This window comes from Rhopilema esculentum, chromosome 12 (assembly GCF_057945365.1).
Source record: "Rhopilema esculentum isolate cy_ngs chromosome 12, ASM5794536v1, whole genome shotgun sequence".
In the NCBI taxonomy this organism is placed as follows: Eukaryota; Metazoa; Cnidaria; class Scyphozoa; order Rhizostomeae; family Rhizostomatidae; genus Rhopilema; species Rhopilema esculentum.
The window spans coordinates 6,582,794-6,599,372 of NC_142826.1; the positions used below are offsets into that span (position 1 = coordinate 6,582,794).

General features: G+C 37.0%; 1 protein-coding gene and 1 long non-coding RNA gene across 3 annotated transcripts in view; one reads left to right on the forward strand and one right to left on the reverse strand.

The window, feature by feature from the left end:
* Positions 1 to 1,415: 1,415 nt before the first annotated feature.
* LOC135681729 (uncharacterized) overlaps positions 1,416 to 16,579 on the reverse strand; it is a 71,629-nt gene continuing 56,465 nt past the window's right edge. For both annotated transcript variants that reach the window (XR_016144475.1, XR_016144476.1), the window contains 2 exons: positions 13,663 to 13,705; positions 1,416 to 8,686 (listed from right to left, as the gene is read on the reverse strand). This is a non-coding gene — a long non-coding RNA (uncharacterized LOC135681729). The remainder of the gene's footprint in view (positions 8,687 to 13,662; positions 13,706 to 16,579) is intronic.
* Positions 12,835 to 16,579, forward strand: part of LOC135681725 (follicle-stimulating hormone receptor) — a 33,260-nt gene continuing 29,515 nt past the window's right edge. Inside the window, exon 1 of the mRNA XM_065196317.2 lies at positions 12,835 to 13,165. The gene's annotated coding sequence lies outside the window, so the exon portion shown is untranslated. The remainder of the gene's footprint in view (positions 13,166 to 16,579) is intronic.

Below are 16,579 nucleotides of genomic sequence, written 5' to 3' on the forward strand. Positions count from 1 at the left end.
AAACTCATAACTAATCAGCCTTCTTTAATTCAAAATGCTCTTTCGTTGTTCTCCGAGCAAGCCGACAAAAACAGCGATACCGAAGAAAAGAAAAGCCGGCCTAATTTTGCAACTGCCGTCAAGTCAATAAGCAGTTTAAAACTATACCTATACCTTCAGTGCTACTAAAACAGAATGGAGATAATATTCTGTACTGCAATCTTGCCCCTGTCAAATTTATGTATGGGTGACTCAAATCTGTGAAAAACGACTTTAAATGAACAACTCAAGTTCCATATAATTGATTCGTTCCTTTTAAGATGTGTTTCATTTAAGGGGTATTTTGTAAATAAAATATTTTATAATGCTTTGCGAAAAAAAGTAAGTGGACCATTTAGATGTTTAAAATGTTGCAAGAAATATTTTTGGATAATTTACCCACTGAATATTCAGAAAAACATGACCTAGTCCTATTTACGTGTAATTTTTTTCCCTTTGGTTTCATATTTGACAATGATTTTACGGTCTCATTATGGAAAGTAATCCGTTAATCTTTACTTAATGTCTCGAATTCAGATTATGATTCTCTGCAATATGATTAGTCAGAATAACCTCTTCCCATTGTTCAAGCTAATATTGGAGAATTTATGACGATTTAAAATGTGAAGACTTATAAAGGATTTGGCCACAAAAACTTCAACAAAATCAATATTCCCTACGAAAACAGATATTTTTTAACAGAATCGCCAGCACGGCAAAAAATGAGACATATTTATCTCTCGACATAAATCATTGTAACCAGCTTTAATCCAAATTCGACAAAGCAACGTTACAATGATTAAAGCTGGTTACATTTATTTTTGTCGAAACATAAAGATGTTTCTTTTTTTCGCCGTGTTGGCTACACTCATTATTTTTATATAGGACACGCCCCCCCAGTTCTCAGCAGAGCAGATTTTGTATTTTGTCTAAATTCGATGAGAAAATTTTGGGGGAGGGGTAATATTTTGACACCGTACTGTGCAATTTAAGTTTCGAGTTTGATTCGTGTTATTTCCTAACACTGTCTGCATATTTTATAAGGGCTGGTTCCAGTGGCGGCTCGTGGGAAAATTTTTTGGTAGGGGCTGATGATGCAATATCCAAAATTCAAAGCAATAAACACGAAACGTTGAAGAACTACCTTTAGTCAACGAGGCTATCGTCATTTTTAAATGTTGTAAATAAAACAGCAATATTTCTCGTCAAAAGCAACATTTTTTGTATGCTCAGCTTCATGTGTTCCAGTTCCCTGGACCGTTTCTCTGTTCAGAACAAAAAGGGGAGTTCATGGGTGATTTCCATCAAAACATAAAAACCTCGAATATAGCAATGAATAGATTTTGTACTCATTCGAAAATTTCGCACTAAGTAATCAATTGTCATATAATGTGAAGGAAGAATTGTTTAAGTCGAAAGTATGCATTGGAAATACTCAATGCTGTCAGAAGACTTCTGTGGGAAATTGTGATATCCCTTTGAAGCAGAAGGCCTAATCTTTTCATTTTAAGTTGCATTTGGGGATCCGCAAAACAGATTCTGATTCAGAACTAGCCCCGAAGGAATGTAGGTTCGTGCAGGTTTAGCCAATCAGAGGGTAGTTTATTAGAATTGTCGAGTTATAAGAAGCACTTGATTGGTGCATTCTCTTCTAGTCTGGGGCCTAGAGAATGGGCTTATAAGAAAAATCGATGCCACAAAATTAGTAAACACGCCAAAATTATCATATATTTTATAGAAGTAAACCTAAAACCTATTGCCCCACTAGCCCTAATATAATGCAAGAGCCGCCACTGGCTTGTTCAGAAGTCGCATTAATCCTGATATTTATATATTCAACCTTTTTAAAGAATCCATACTGTCGATATCCTAAAGACTTCAAGCAATCTGGAACCCAACCTACATACATATTTGTCAGTCTTCTTTCAAACCATTTCTATTAGAAAGCATATATCATTCTCTGCATTGTTCTATCTATTTTGTCTGCTAACATCATTTTCCACAGCTTTCCTCTAAGTGCCTTACTAATGAGTATAAATTTGACGATATGAGTTTTGCGCAAAAGTGTGACCAGACATGACGAAATCTGCCTAGAAAGTTGTGTATCCTTAGAGAAGCAAAAAGAACAGCAAGGGTACAGAAATGAGCCTTGTGTGATCGCACCACATCACAGCTACAGGACACACAGGGAACAATAGGTCATGCACAGATAATAGTTTTTATGATAAACTGCCAGCTTACAAAACCACTTCCTTAAAAACAAGAATTGCAGTATTGGATCTTTTTCAAACTTGCTGAAATTAGAGAATAGATCTATATTTATTTTAGCTACATTTTATTTGATAATGAATACTACATTTTGTCATCGAAAAAGAGAAACCAAGCATATCATGGAACAGATAAGATTAGACATAGTGGGCTCTACCTAGATATATCAAAAGGGCTACCAGAATATGTTTGAGCAAAACGAAAAAACAACCTGCCCTTTCGTCTTGCCAATTGCCAAACGCATGCTGTTTGCAATTTTTCTTTATACCGAGGTCGACCTTTTATTTTTTTGTGACTTTCCATAATTTTTTCAGTATCAAATTAAAATTGTTCTGAAACGATGCGTTTTCGAAACATACTCTCATTTACAACTCTGTTTTGAAAAACCTCGCTTTTCCTGCGATTTTCTTTGTCTAGATGGATACAATTAGAGCTAAAACAGATAGATTCTATTTTTTGTAGAAAAACTTCTAAAACAAACAGGACAACGATCAGCCAATACAAATGTTAAACAAAGAAGGCTTGCCAGCACAACATTTGCCATTTCTTACGCAAACCTTTAATATGAATCAAATTTATTAAAGTCGGGTCTGAAAAATAGCAGGTGTTGTCGCATTCTCTGGCAAATATTGCGCGCCTGAATTGTTTTGAAAAATTTGATGCTCTAGTTTGACACCTTACGTCAAAACTTGGATGGCTAGACATTATGTTTGTTTGAAGTGTAATCATAAGTTGCTCGAATGATTGTTGAAGAATTTCCAAAAAAGGTTTTGATATCAAATATCGTTAAGGTACCGTAAAAGAAAATATTCCAAGAATAAAGACTAAATTCGTTTAAAAAAGTTAAATACGATTTACGCTCATTGATCAATTATTGAATCAGCCTCAATTTTTTGATTGCAATTGAAACTGTAATCCCCTATCAATTCTTCTCACGTTTTAAACTCCAAAAAATATTCAAACGAAAATAAACAGCGACTTGAAATACGTTTCAAGCTCAATCTCAAAGCCTCGATGCATTGCTATTAGCATTTGAACACAGATGAGTAAAGTCATTTCTCATCTGCATACAAACATCAACAAAAACACTCCAAAACGAACCTAACTTGATACAAAAAATTGACAACGAATATACAGCTAGTATCTGGGGAGCATACTGCTGACTTTGAAGAGATAATGCATATTAAATATACAGTGATCCAATTGGTTGAAATTCAGCGAGGCTTCCCTCAGAGCGTTCAATAATCTTGTGATAAAACAGAATGGAAGCCATTAAGGTTTTGTCAACAACAAATGGATGCAAAATTCGATACAAAATAGAAGCACAATGACAAGCAGCAATTAGCATAAGTCATCTGGTTTCGCAATGCGAAGTGCGAACCTCCTATTGTAAAAAGATATCAACATTTTCTTCAGATTTTCTTGAAGATAAAAGACTTATTTTTGAATACAGAATGATAATTTTCTTATGACCAGCACTGGTATAACGACTTTCCAAAATATGAGGAATCTGAACTGTTATTAAAGATTGAAATGGCATTAGCATTGCTCGACAAAATACTGCACAATAAAAGGTGAAATTATTTTTAAAAATTAGAGCCAGGTGGCGTTAACTTTGTTATTTTTTGCGATAATCCGAATTCTTTCGCCTGAATTATTCATGCTTATCCTTTCTAGCCGTTAATTTTAAAGTCTCTTATACCGCTTTTATGGAGATTTCCCAAGGCTTAAAGTGTTTTTCAATGTATTCAAATAGTTTATTCAAGCTTGAAAATTCTAATTACAAGTTGTTAGCTATTGCTGTATCACAAAATCTAAATGTAAACATAATCTAGTGGACATTTGACATATACATGCAACACTGCAGGCTGCAGCTTTCTGGACACACAAATAGGACAGTGTTGAACTGAGAAATAGTCAGTGTTGAACTCTGTATGGAAAATAATTTGCATTCCGGTCCCCTGTGACAAAACCAATTGTTTTGTACTAAGTTGTATGATTTATTTCATGTTAGTTGTTACAATAATGGGGAAGCACTAATTCAGACTAACATAAACAGTTTCGAGGATTGCTAAAGACAGTTTATTTATTACAAAAAGAAGACGTGAATTTATTTTAATGGTACCAATACAAGGTCTATTTTAAGGAATTTTTATCATGAAAATATTCACAGTATTTGAAGATTTGAGTGTTGCCTTTTAAAAATATTCATGACCACACCTATCAAACTAGCTGTATGTTAAAATTGTGAATTTTACCGGCACTCATCGATGCCTCGCAAGAAATTTTGAAGGGGAAAAGTAATCTAAGTATAAACATGTTTTTGAAAATAAAGATATCAAAGGAGAAGATGAAGAACGAACCAAGCTAGATAGATTCTAGCTACTGAACAAATTTCAGATAAATTTTATAGATTATGATCATTGATTCTGTTTTGTTTTCGTCTTTAATACTGTAATGCTCTTTTTTTTAAATGCCTATTGGTAGTTGCTGCAATTTTACTTTTTCAATGCGACGTCTCTTTATTCTAGTTTTATCACTGCACAGAATGAGTTTATCACTGCACAATTACGATTTTTTATCACTGCACAAATTGGTTATCGCTGCATGTTAAAATAAACCCTTGTACCAAGTTTTAAACAGATTCTTGAATTCTTTTGAATTTCGGGTTGTTTTGGTTTCACCTGGAAGTGTGTTTCAGACTTTCGATCATTGAAATCCGAGCAATCTGATGCTAAAGTTTACAGTTGCGTGACACTCTGTATCAAAAAGGGATTTTGGACAACTCGTTAGTTTAGGCAAAAGTAGTCCTTCATAAAAACTCCCATATGCTTTGCTATTCGCTTGAGGGAATGTAACTGCTTTGCTGCCGTTCTTTCAAATTTGATCGATATGAGTGTCAAACGTGAAATGTTCGTCAATCTCAACTCCAATTAATGTAACATGCAAACAATCTTTTGGTGGTAGAAAACTTGAAAATGGCTTTGAAAAAAGCAAACATTTGAGTAAACTAAAGCTTTTCGTCTGACACTCTTCAGAGTTTAAAACGTCTGAACATAGATCGAAAACTCCAGGCTAGAAAATATATACACTCAACAACAAAGGATAAAGCACTCAACACAAACCACGACATTTGAGAGCTAGATTGCCAGATTTATCACGGGTTCTTGTCAAGAGAGTCTTAATCAAAGCTCAAAGCCAAATTTCAATCAAAATCGTATTCCCAGTATCGCAGCGTCGATTCGCTCTGGTCGCGCGACTTTGGCGAAAGCGAATCAACAAATCAGACCCTGTTTACACGAGAGAAAATGGAACGGCATCCTAGCTTCTGTTTCTGTGTGTTCTTGTCGAAAATAAATATGAACCATGCGATTATCTGATTCACTGATTTTGGCGCCAAAAACGGCTTTTGCAATGTACGAAGAATGAAGAGGAATGGCACTTCGATATTATGAGTTGGCGATGATGACAAAACTAATGATGATGACGATGACGATTATGATGATAGCTCGGTTAACCTGGCTAAAATCAGCTCGCTATCATATGAAGTTTTCCCAGCCCGGTTTGACGGGCTGAAGAAAGTCACGTGACATTTGCATGGTAACGTTCTTTACGTTGCCCGTCAAGATTTCAAAAATGGCTGACAACAAAGAGAACATATCTGCGGCTATTGTATCTTTATCATCTCTACGAGTGAACGCCGCCCCCGTACGAGCGCCGCCCCCGTACGAGCGCCGCCCCCGAATGAGCGCCGCAGTTATCTTCTTGTATATGCGGCGCTTAATCGAAAAACTGTAAGAATCGTTAGAGTCAAACAAAAAACTGCAAATCTTAAATCAACCTCGCAAATTTATTTTCTTGTATCAAAACACACTTAGTTCAAAGTGAAAATATTTTAAAGCTTTCTTATTTAACTCTCTCTTCAGATTCTTGGCAATGTGTACATCTGTCGTGAAGGCAGAGAACTTTGCTGGAACAACAAGGCCAATTTCTTTTTCTTTTTCCTGTACCTTGTGCGATCTGTTTATTTTCTGTGTTTGCTTCGAGAAGATTCTTCATCAAGCGTGACAACTTCACCGGAACATGACCAACAAGCATTCAGTTGGTCTCCGACAGTGAAGACAACAGTGACATTGAAATTTTATGAACCTTTAAAGGTATTTTTAAATTTGTATGTTTTACTGTTAAATGATTGTTTAAAACTTTTTTGTTTTATTAAAAAATGGCAGGGTTTTTAAAAAGCACCGCCCCCGAATAAGCGCCGCTTCAAAAGTACCGGAAATTAAAAGAGCGCCGCGGCGCTCACTCGATTAAATACGGCAATGATCTCGCGGCAGTGCAATTACTTGATTACGAAGGGGAATCTTTTGTACCTAATTGCGACCGGGCAAACTTTTAATTTCGTAAACTTCCAAGTTGCGAATTCAAAGATTTCTTCAACTCGGCAATTCAACTATTTGATTAAGAAATGTAGTCACAAATCGCAAGATTATTAATTGATTATTCGCGTAACTATTGGTCTCGTAACCTCGGAAGTTTAACAAATTTCCATTGTTTCTATGTTATTGCTACACCAAACTACCTTATCCAACATATTCGCCCTTTCTTTATAAAACATGGGGTCTGAAGAATTTCGAGTGAATTTTGGATCAACCCCAGAGAAAATTGAAAAGTCCCTGCAAGCGTTTTGCAAAAATTTTGCAAAGCCTGGAAACCTTCGAATAATTTTCGCCAACTTTGCAAAACTTGCGAAAAACTAAACAGATTTGTAACACTTTCCCGCCCTTGCTTCAGAATCTTCAAATGTCCCAAGTGCCTTTCCAGGTCTCATGCATGAAAGTTAATTCTTGCAGAAACTCGTGAAATCGCATATTGCCGCACTTTCTTTTGTACCCCACATAGCAAATTGCAAATTATACGCCTAATTATGTTGACGACGCTGAACAAGATGAAACAACCATTCTCAATTACGAGAAGTTTCTGATCTATTCTGGCTACCGTTCAACATGCACGTGCAGAACCAATTATAACTGCACAATGTGACGAGCAAATCTAAAGACGATTGGTCGAATCGAAGAGGATGACTATAAAGGGGATCGCACGCTAGCAGCCGAACCCAATTTAATAGCATGATTAAAGACCAAAGTGTTGATTAGCGAACCTTAATTGCCTACTTAATCGGGAAACTCACGATTCTCGATTGTTCGTTTGGGAAAATTGGGAAAATCCTTTGATTTCGGCTTTCTATGCGTGCATTGTTTCGATTGTCTCAGGCCTTTGAATTCGGCCTGTGCGTGTCCATTGTTCGAGTCATGAAAATGCCGATCCATTGTTACACGGTTGGCTACAATTCTACAAATTGATAGATATTGATAGATATGTAAAACCTTTCGTACCAACTTCTGTATTTATACGAGGAATATCTCAGTGTATCAACATCTCCTGAAGATTGAGTTATTCACGAAACAGGCTTGTAGAGATAAAACATGTAGTTTTTTTTTCTCCCACTCTATGCTATATTACACTCTACGTGCAAATGTATTGTGCACTGTCCTACGATATTGAGAGATATATATATACCTTCCTTTCGGTTGATCGAGCACCCCCTCTTCATGTACTCATTCTTCGTACATTATAAAACACTGAATTGTCATCACAGTCCAAGAATGATTATCCTATGTGGAGGTATTTGAAATGCAGCAAACATGTTGCCTTATGATCAACCTGAGCTTGATTTCAGGTGTAACAGTTTAATACCGTTTGTTAAACACACAGATGGTATTTTCATATCTGCTTATACGGCATCGGTTTTCCTCGTTACCGACTAGTTAAAAAATCTTTCTTTTAGACACTTATAAGTTTGTGTTTATGTTTATGTGTACGTACAGACTTGTCATAAGAATTGAATTTTTTTGTAACACGTACGATAAAACTTGCCATACATTTATTCTCACTGAATATGCACGTTGAAAGACAGGTTGCCCATGAAAAATTCAGACATTTTGAAGAAATGATCGCTAACCTGGGGATTTATCAAGATTAGTAAACCAAGAAGCAGAATCAATAAACGTTATGTTAAAAACACTTGGAGTGAACCAGAATCTCATTTCAGTCATACTTTCTTTGATACGTAACACGTTGCCGCGTCTTATGGAATAAGCATCTGGTTGATAGATTAAAAAGAACTGTTTTGCGACTAAAAGCCATCCTTTAGTTTGTTGAAGGTACCATTATATCTAGGGAAGATTAGAATGAATCTACATACTTGATTAAACTCTTGTTGACTTCGCACAGTTGATGACATCGCACTGTGGTTATATGATGGAATGGTCAGTCTTGAGGCAGCCCTCTGAGAAGGAGCAACAGGGCAGATTTTCAAAGGTCAAAATCTTTAGGGGCCCTAAAAAGTAAGATCAAGCTCAAAGTCTCTAATAACCTGAACGTACCCCACTCGGCTTCTTGATCAAATTGTTAAATTTTCAGATGAATGCAACCATAGTATTTTCATGGTTATCTTAATTAACAGACCCAATTCATTGACACTAAGACCCAATTGATGCCTATGCGGACAATTTAGAATCTACAAATTTTTCTTCTCGGATTCAAAAATTTTCGAGAATAAACCAGAATTTCATTCTCACTCTTCTCATGACACCTTTTTCTCTTTCTCTTAATCTTATTTGTCTTTTGATTCGAAACAGGCTTATTCCTACCAAAGAACACATTATGCGACGTGTAAATAATGATTTTAACTGCGCTTGTGCAAATGTGCGATTTTAACTTTGAAATGCTCTAGTCTTTCGAACAACTCCCCAACAAGTTCACAGGCACCGAATTCAAATCGAGTCCAGTCGTCCACACTCATTCAGATTCACTGTAATTGTAACAGCTCATGTGTAAACATTTCATTCAGAGCATGTGTCATGATGCGCTGGAGCCCGATTCGAGCGTCCACAAGTCAGCAGATTCATTTCATAGCGTATTCGAAAATTTCAACTCTAGAGAGCAAATTCCAAAATTTGCAGATACGATAACGAATTCGTCGACTACGTTGGGACGCAAGCCTCATCTGCAAACAAAGAAAGCTTTTGCGGATTGAGGCCAAGACTACAGTGAAATTGCATTCAGTCTTCGGTCATTAGTCAACTTAAATAGGCTGGGTCACGTGTAATGCTGCGGGACAATGTTGTTGTGTTGATGCTTGTGGATGGGGTAGATCCACCACAGCATCTGAAGTGAGATTTGGAAGGAAAGGGAATCGCAGCAAATTCTTTTATATCACTGTTAAAAACACGAAAACAAAATACAATATTCTGTACCGTCCACAGCAGAAATAGACACGATGTCATCTGGTTCTGGCTATAAACGGCACCTAACAAGTACAGTAACCATAATCTTATAAAAGAAACACGTTTTGAACCATGACACCATTTCATTTGGCAGGCGCTTGCATGCGCCAGTTTAGGGCAGGCGACTCGTGGATTTAGGGTCGATTACAGGTCTATTAATGACGGCATTAGATAACAAGATACAAAGGTTAAGGTAGGCGAGATGATGCGGGAAGCTGTACATCGCAGCGCATCGAGAAGATTTTTACGTTTAATGAATAATATTTTTCCATCGTCCAAGCCGTCACGATTGATCTCATACCCTGATTTCACAACGTTAGATTTATCAGTCCACGAAAAAGTAGCCTCGTCGTACTGCAACAGGAGCATGGAGGGAGAACTTCGTAAAGGGTTGTTTTGCGGAAGGGACAGGACAAAGAAGTCGGTATGGGAAAGCAAAGGCTCACATAAAGTGGAAATTGATGGAAACCAATCGTTTAAGAACGATTCAGACTAAGCAGCAACGCTTCACGCATAGAAATTTCATAGTCTGTCAATTTCCTGACTCTGTGCCGTTTAAGATTGGCGAACAAAATCCTTTTTACACGTAGGCTGTCGCGCACAAATTTTTTTTACGGCACGTAAACAAACCTTTTTAATGATCTTCTGTCCGTGGACGTCGTTACACGAGTTACACGGGGTTTGGTTTCACCTTGGATTCCAGTCACCAATGCAAAGGAAAAGCCCTTTACTTTTTGAAGAGATAACGCGACGCCGGAGAACCTTAATTGTTTTGCGCCAATTTTACTTTTCCGTTCCTGTTAAGCCCGCCGCATGCGGTAGATTTTTCAATGATCATTTTGAGATTGAAAGACGAAACCACTGACACTGATATACAATGCATCTTTACAAAGGGGAATTTTCCCCCAAATCTGGAAATTAGCCAGAGTAACACCTATTCATAAGGCGGGCACAAAAACAGATGTAAACAATTACCGGCCTATCTCAGTGTTATCAGTTTTGTCTAGAATTCTAGAAAGATTGTACACGACCAACTAATGGAGATTCTAAAGAGACAAAACAGGCTTTGCTTAAAACCAGTTTGCGTTCCAAAAACTGCACTGTACAATGACATGTCAATTGAATGTTATAGACCCCTGGTTCAAGAACTCTGATGAAGGGAAGATAAACTTAAGTATATTTCTTGATCTCAAAAAGGCATTCAATACCGTTGTCCATAAAATCCTATTGTCGAAGTTACGAGAGCATGGTGCTGAGGGCACTTCCCACAGCTGGTTCACTTCTTATCTGACCAATAGGGAGCATTTCTGTTATTTTGACGGATCCACTTCCAGCAAAAGCAGCATTGAGTGCGGTATTCCGCAGGGCTCGTGTTTGGGACCCTTACTCTTCATACTATACATTAATGATTTTGAGAATTGCCTAAAAAGCACGATCCCAAATATGTATGCTGATGATACATGTGTGAATATCGCGTCAGAAAATCTGAATTAACTCTTAACAGATTTGAAAAACGAGCTGGAAAATATACCAAATTGGATGAGGATTAACAAACTTAGTTTGAACATCAGCAAAAGTGAATATATGGTTATGGGCCGTAGGCGACAACTAAACAAAGTAGGTAATGATTTGCCAGACCTTGTCGAGGTTGACAAAACAAAATACTTGGAGATCAACATCGACAAAAGCCTTAATTGGAGAGAGCAGTACAAAACTATTAAAAACAAGCTGAAAGGGGGCTTGAGCTCCTTAAGAAAGTTGAACAACATCCTTCCGCAAAGGAAACTTGATCAAGTTTACAAAGCTCTCTTTGAAAGCCATCTTCGCTATGGCAACATTGTTTGGAGTGCTCTCTCCAACACCAAACCATCACAACGGCAACGTTTAGGGAAAAAGGCTAATTGTGAATGCCAAGTAAAAGGACGGATGGACTTGCAAATGGCTCACTGTAAAGTCTTGATCTCCTTTGACCAAGAAGTCATGACATATAGAATCTTGCATGACCTCTGTCCCGAAAATCTTCGCCATAAATTCACTGAAAGATCAATGATTTCAGAATATAGAACCAGAAACCGTGGAGACCTACAAATTCCCAAAGTTAGGTTAGAGTATACAAAGCGAGGTTTCTATTTCTCTGGTGTCAAAAACTGGAATGATATCCCTAACAACATTCAAGAAAAAGAATCCATCGCTCGTTTTAAAACAGGTTTTAGAGAGTATCTTTCGAACCTTTCACAGGTCCCAAACACGACCCCTTGGTAGAGCAGTAATATGCAAATAGTTTTTCGTTTTAATAGTTATTTTTTTTGTAAATAAGTTATTTCTGTGCTGAAAGGTATCTCGAGTAAATAAATATTGATTGATTGTGAGCGTTTTAACGGGGCTTAAGTTATAAGACGCCAGATTACATCTCACTTTTTTCTGCGTCCCTGTGACACGACGCCAGACTGCTGCGCACGGCGAATAGCAAGAAACGTCAATATTATGACAATTCAATACATAGACAATCAGTTTTTAAACTCTGGAGCGAAAACAACTTCGGATTGAAATGCGGAGTAAGTCACTTTCCCTTGCAGAGCGGGGACACTCTTATTCCATTTGGGCAACCCTTCGGTTGGCCTAAATGCCGTGTAACTAAAGTCCTGTCCAAAGTTAACCCAATACGGCATCGTGTAACTCACAAGGTTTGATACTCGCGGCGTTTTAAATGAGAATGCTGCAAGCACTTCATAGCAGCAGTAATTAGCTCATTTCTTCAACTTTTCAATTTTATTGTGTCGTTTATCGTAAATCTACAAAACACAAAACGATATGAAATAATTTATGCTGGCATGATGAACCCATACAGGCAGATCAAAGGGTAACATTTCAAGGTAATAGGGTCTTTTTTTGCTATACCAAACCACCTTTATACTTGTAATACATTGGTGCGGCTGTCTCACCCGTTGCATTCTACTATGTGATTGTTAGCGTTTTATGCGCATGTCTTAGATAAGACAAAAGGTTGGGATTTAAGGTTTTTGATTCTAACTTTGGTCTGTTATGTTGTCCAAAAAATCTTCGCGTCTAAACGGGCGTACCGTTAGCAGTAGTACTCTCAACAGTGTTGACTATCTTGGAAAGAGCTAACTGCACTTGTTAAGAATCTTTTCTATTTTGATTATAAATCAGGTACACACCAAGTACCTGCTCGCTCATCATCCCTCATGTGATACTCTAGGCGAGAACACAATTTTTTAGCTTAATCAGTACAATATTACAACGCCACCTAAAGCCAATTTTCAGCACTTTAAGGCTAATACTAATGTTTTGGTAGATGCCACGCCAATTTGAAAAGGCACTTATGAACAGGTGACTAGAGCAAGATGACTGCGACGGAGCCCTTTATGCATGTTTAGACCTTGTTTGGATGTAAAATTTCAAGCTCTACGCAGCTGCTCGGGATTATAAATAGCAATTTTCGCCAACGAAGGACACTTTTGTTGCTGCCAAGAAACGTGAAGGCTGCATATGACATAAGCGCGTAGCTAGTAAGTATCTCGGTTGATTAAACTGGGTTTCTTTCTAAAATTTTAATTTTAATAACTCTTTCCATGCTGTGCAGCATCGCTATAAATTATGCTTGCTTTTCTGCATTTTAATTTGATGATAACAATCAAAACGTTTATGGAGAAAGTAACCAAAGGCTTTGTTTCTAGCTGCAATAGTCATTCAAAAGCTGTTCCAGACTTTATATTATGACTTGGAGGTCTTGAAAGTTTGTGGTTGCTGGCGGATAAAGGGGTGACCAGAAAGTTTGTATTGAATGATAGATAACGGAAGGAAGTTTCGCTGGTCTGAAGCCTTTTTGACCAGAGGCTGCCCAGCTCAACGGGTTCTTCAGTAATTTGCTCGCGTTCTTATTAGCATGCAATTTAACTATGTTTTCATTGCAACTTGGTGTATCTCTCTGATCAAATTATCAAATCATCTGCGATAACAACATGAACAAATTGATGTTATCTTTTGCAAATAGTTTTAGGCTTACCTTGATTAGAATCCAAATGATAAGATATGTTGACGACATCTTTCTGTTGAAACCAAAAGGTGGCTATTAAAACGAGAGAATTGCGAGTAGCTCATTGCTACAGTTACTAACACAATTCTTCGGCATACGAACATTATGATGTTTTTCTTCTAAATCCACAAGAAATTAAACAATGTTGAAATCATTTACTTTTGATGTTAAAGCAAACCGTGGGATCGAAAACCCATTTTCATGGCAAAGGTTAATAGGTAAGCTGAAAATGAGCAAGTTTAGTGTGTAAAAAGATTGGTAAACATGTAAGAACACTGTTTGTAACGCTCTAATCATTCAACATTAGTTTTTGTGATATATGATAGTCTGCTCTAAGTTTTGAGACTTGACAGGAGGTTGAAGACTAGCGTCTGTACATAAATGCAAAATCTGTCAGATTCATTGAAAAAGGTTGACCTATAGCATAAGGATATTTTTTATACTTTTATTGACTGAGATAGCGTAAAAGATAAACAGATCTTGACTGACATTTGATTATTCCTTCATTATTACTATTCCAACAGAAATATTTGCATAGGAGAAGCAAAGCCCTTGAGGCAATCTACTGAAGAAAAGATGAACACATTGACTAAATTAAACTATCAGTTTTTACGGTATCAATGTTTATGCAAAGAGAAAAAGAGCTGCCAAAAATGCTGTTTTGTGTGTTCGATAAACGTGTCCGCTCGCCATACACGAGGCCATACCGATTTACTGCCTAGCGACTGGTAAACAAGCTCTCCATTGTAGATACAAGGATATTGCAACTTTTTCACCTTTACCGTCTCTCATTTATTTAATGGCAGTTCAATGTGTCAAAACTGCCAACTTAGAATGTCCAAAATAAGTAACTTAGTGCCTGAGAGTCTTTTTACATGGGGATGGCCATCTCGCTTCAATGGGATTGTTCCTAAGGGTGAGATCGTCCAAACAAGAGACTGTTTCATCCAACTCACGTGGGCTGGCCTCTTAGAACTTGTAAGCAAGATCTTGCTTCTGTTTTGTCACATAAATAATCACAACAAGATCTTAGCGGAAAACGGAATTTGATGTGATGTATCAAATTTGATGCGATTGGGAAATCTATCGAAAGGATTCGATGGATTGGCTCGTTACATTTCATTTGAGCAAACACAATGGTTTCTTTTTAATAAAATTTTCTCCGTTATTCTGAGGTTTATTTTTTTCAGTTATTATCGATTCGGAGAGGTGAACTAGTTTGGCTCCAACTTCTTCCACGTATAGATATTCATCCCATTTAAGTTGGCCAGCACATCTCACCTTATTTACATGGATAATATTCACCCCAGGAATCCTATTTACTATTCTCGTGAAATACACATAAGCTGTCTGAGCCCGCTTTTTTTTATTCAAACTTGGAATAACAAAAGAATGTATACAACGCACGAATCTCACTCAGGCAAGCTGGCCCACTTAGGCTGGCTAGACAGGCCCTAAATTGAGAAGTGGTGCAGAAAATCTGCCTAAAAAGCCTCTTTCTGGACTCCCAAAGCACCAATGATATCAAGGAAAACTTTTTTGCTAACGATAAATATAGCCTATATTACGCCGGACTGAAGGCCTGAAATCTTTTTTGTCTCACTTAAGTGCAAGAAGTCACTGCTTCGATGATAAAATATCTGAAACCAAATCCGGTACCAAGTCAAAGATTTTAGGCTTGAATTATTTAAGATCTAAAGACATGATGAGATTGATGTACGTAGCGGTTTAAATATTATGAGAGTTTTTGTTTGATATATGTAAAAGAAATGGTTTCAGTTGGTCGTTTCTCTGATCAGAGAGCAAATGGAACTAGTCACGCGCCAGCTGTTGAGAGTAAGTTGACCAAAGACGACGAAGGGCTGCAGGGAAGGGGGAAAAGTGCCAAGAAAAATAGCAAAATAATAAAAATCTGCTGACTTTTGCAACTGCAAGGGGGCAATCAACAATTGCAGCAATCTAGACGGGGTGAACAAAACAACCAATTTTACACTGTGCTTTCTTTTCTGCAATGGGGAACGCCCATGGCTAGCATTTTTTTACGTAAAGGTATTTTTAACATCATACAGTTACATAACAAAGAATATTTTGCAAAATATTGCCCCTCTCCCAACATTTTCTCGTTTAATTTATACGAAATGCAAAACAGATCCTCCATAGAACTTGCGCCATGCATTTGCGTGCTTGAATCAAGTTCTCTGCCTTCAAAATGTGATCTTGTCAATCATAAATTCTGATACAGGCAAGCAGTTAAGTAAAATGAATAAATGCTAGTAGAAATCGGAGAAAATGGGTTTACTATGCGTTTAGTTTTAAAACAAGGCAGTTGCTGCATATCCCACTTTTATCAGAATATCTTAGAATACCAATTTCATGTTTTATCTACTCCTTACTAATAGTTTCATAAAGAGGTTTGGCACCCTCGATTAAATTCAGTTCAATTCATTCAATTCAGTTCAATTCAATTTTTTCAAGTTTACCAGAAAAAATATTTCCATTTAGAAGCAATTCAGTTCAATTCTTTAATCTTTTTAAAGCTCCAATTAAATTGAAAAATTTATACGTGAGAACTTTTAATGGAAATTTACAACCTTCTTGCAGAAAAGAAAACTTCTTCGGGGATTATCTTTCGTAGAATATGATGCTTACAAAAAGCTGAATTTACCATGAAACATTGTATTCACCGTGCAGACACAAGCTTTCAATTCCCTTACCACAACCACATTACCCAAAAAGATAATCGTTATTACGTATTTTCCTAATTCCTAACCAAGGAAATTTTGAAGGCATCATAATTGCTACTTGCTTCTCAAATGAGGCGAGTTTAAGGTTGATACTTGCAATCACTTTGAAAATCTTGAAACATCAACCTTAATTTTCAAGGCAA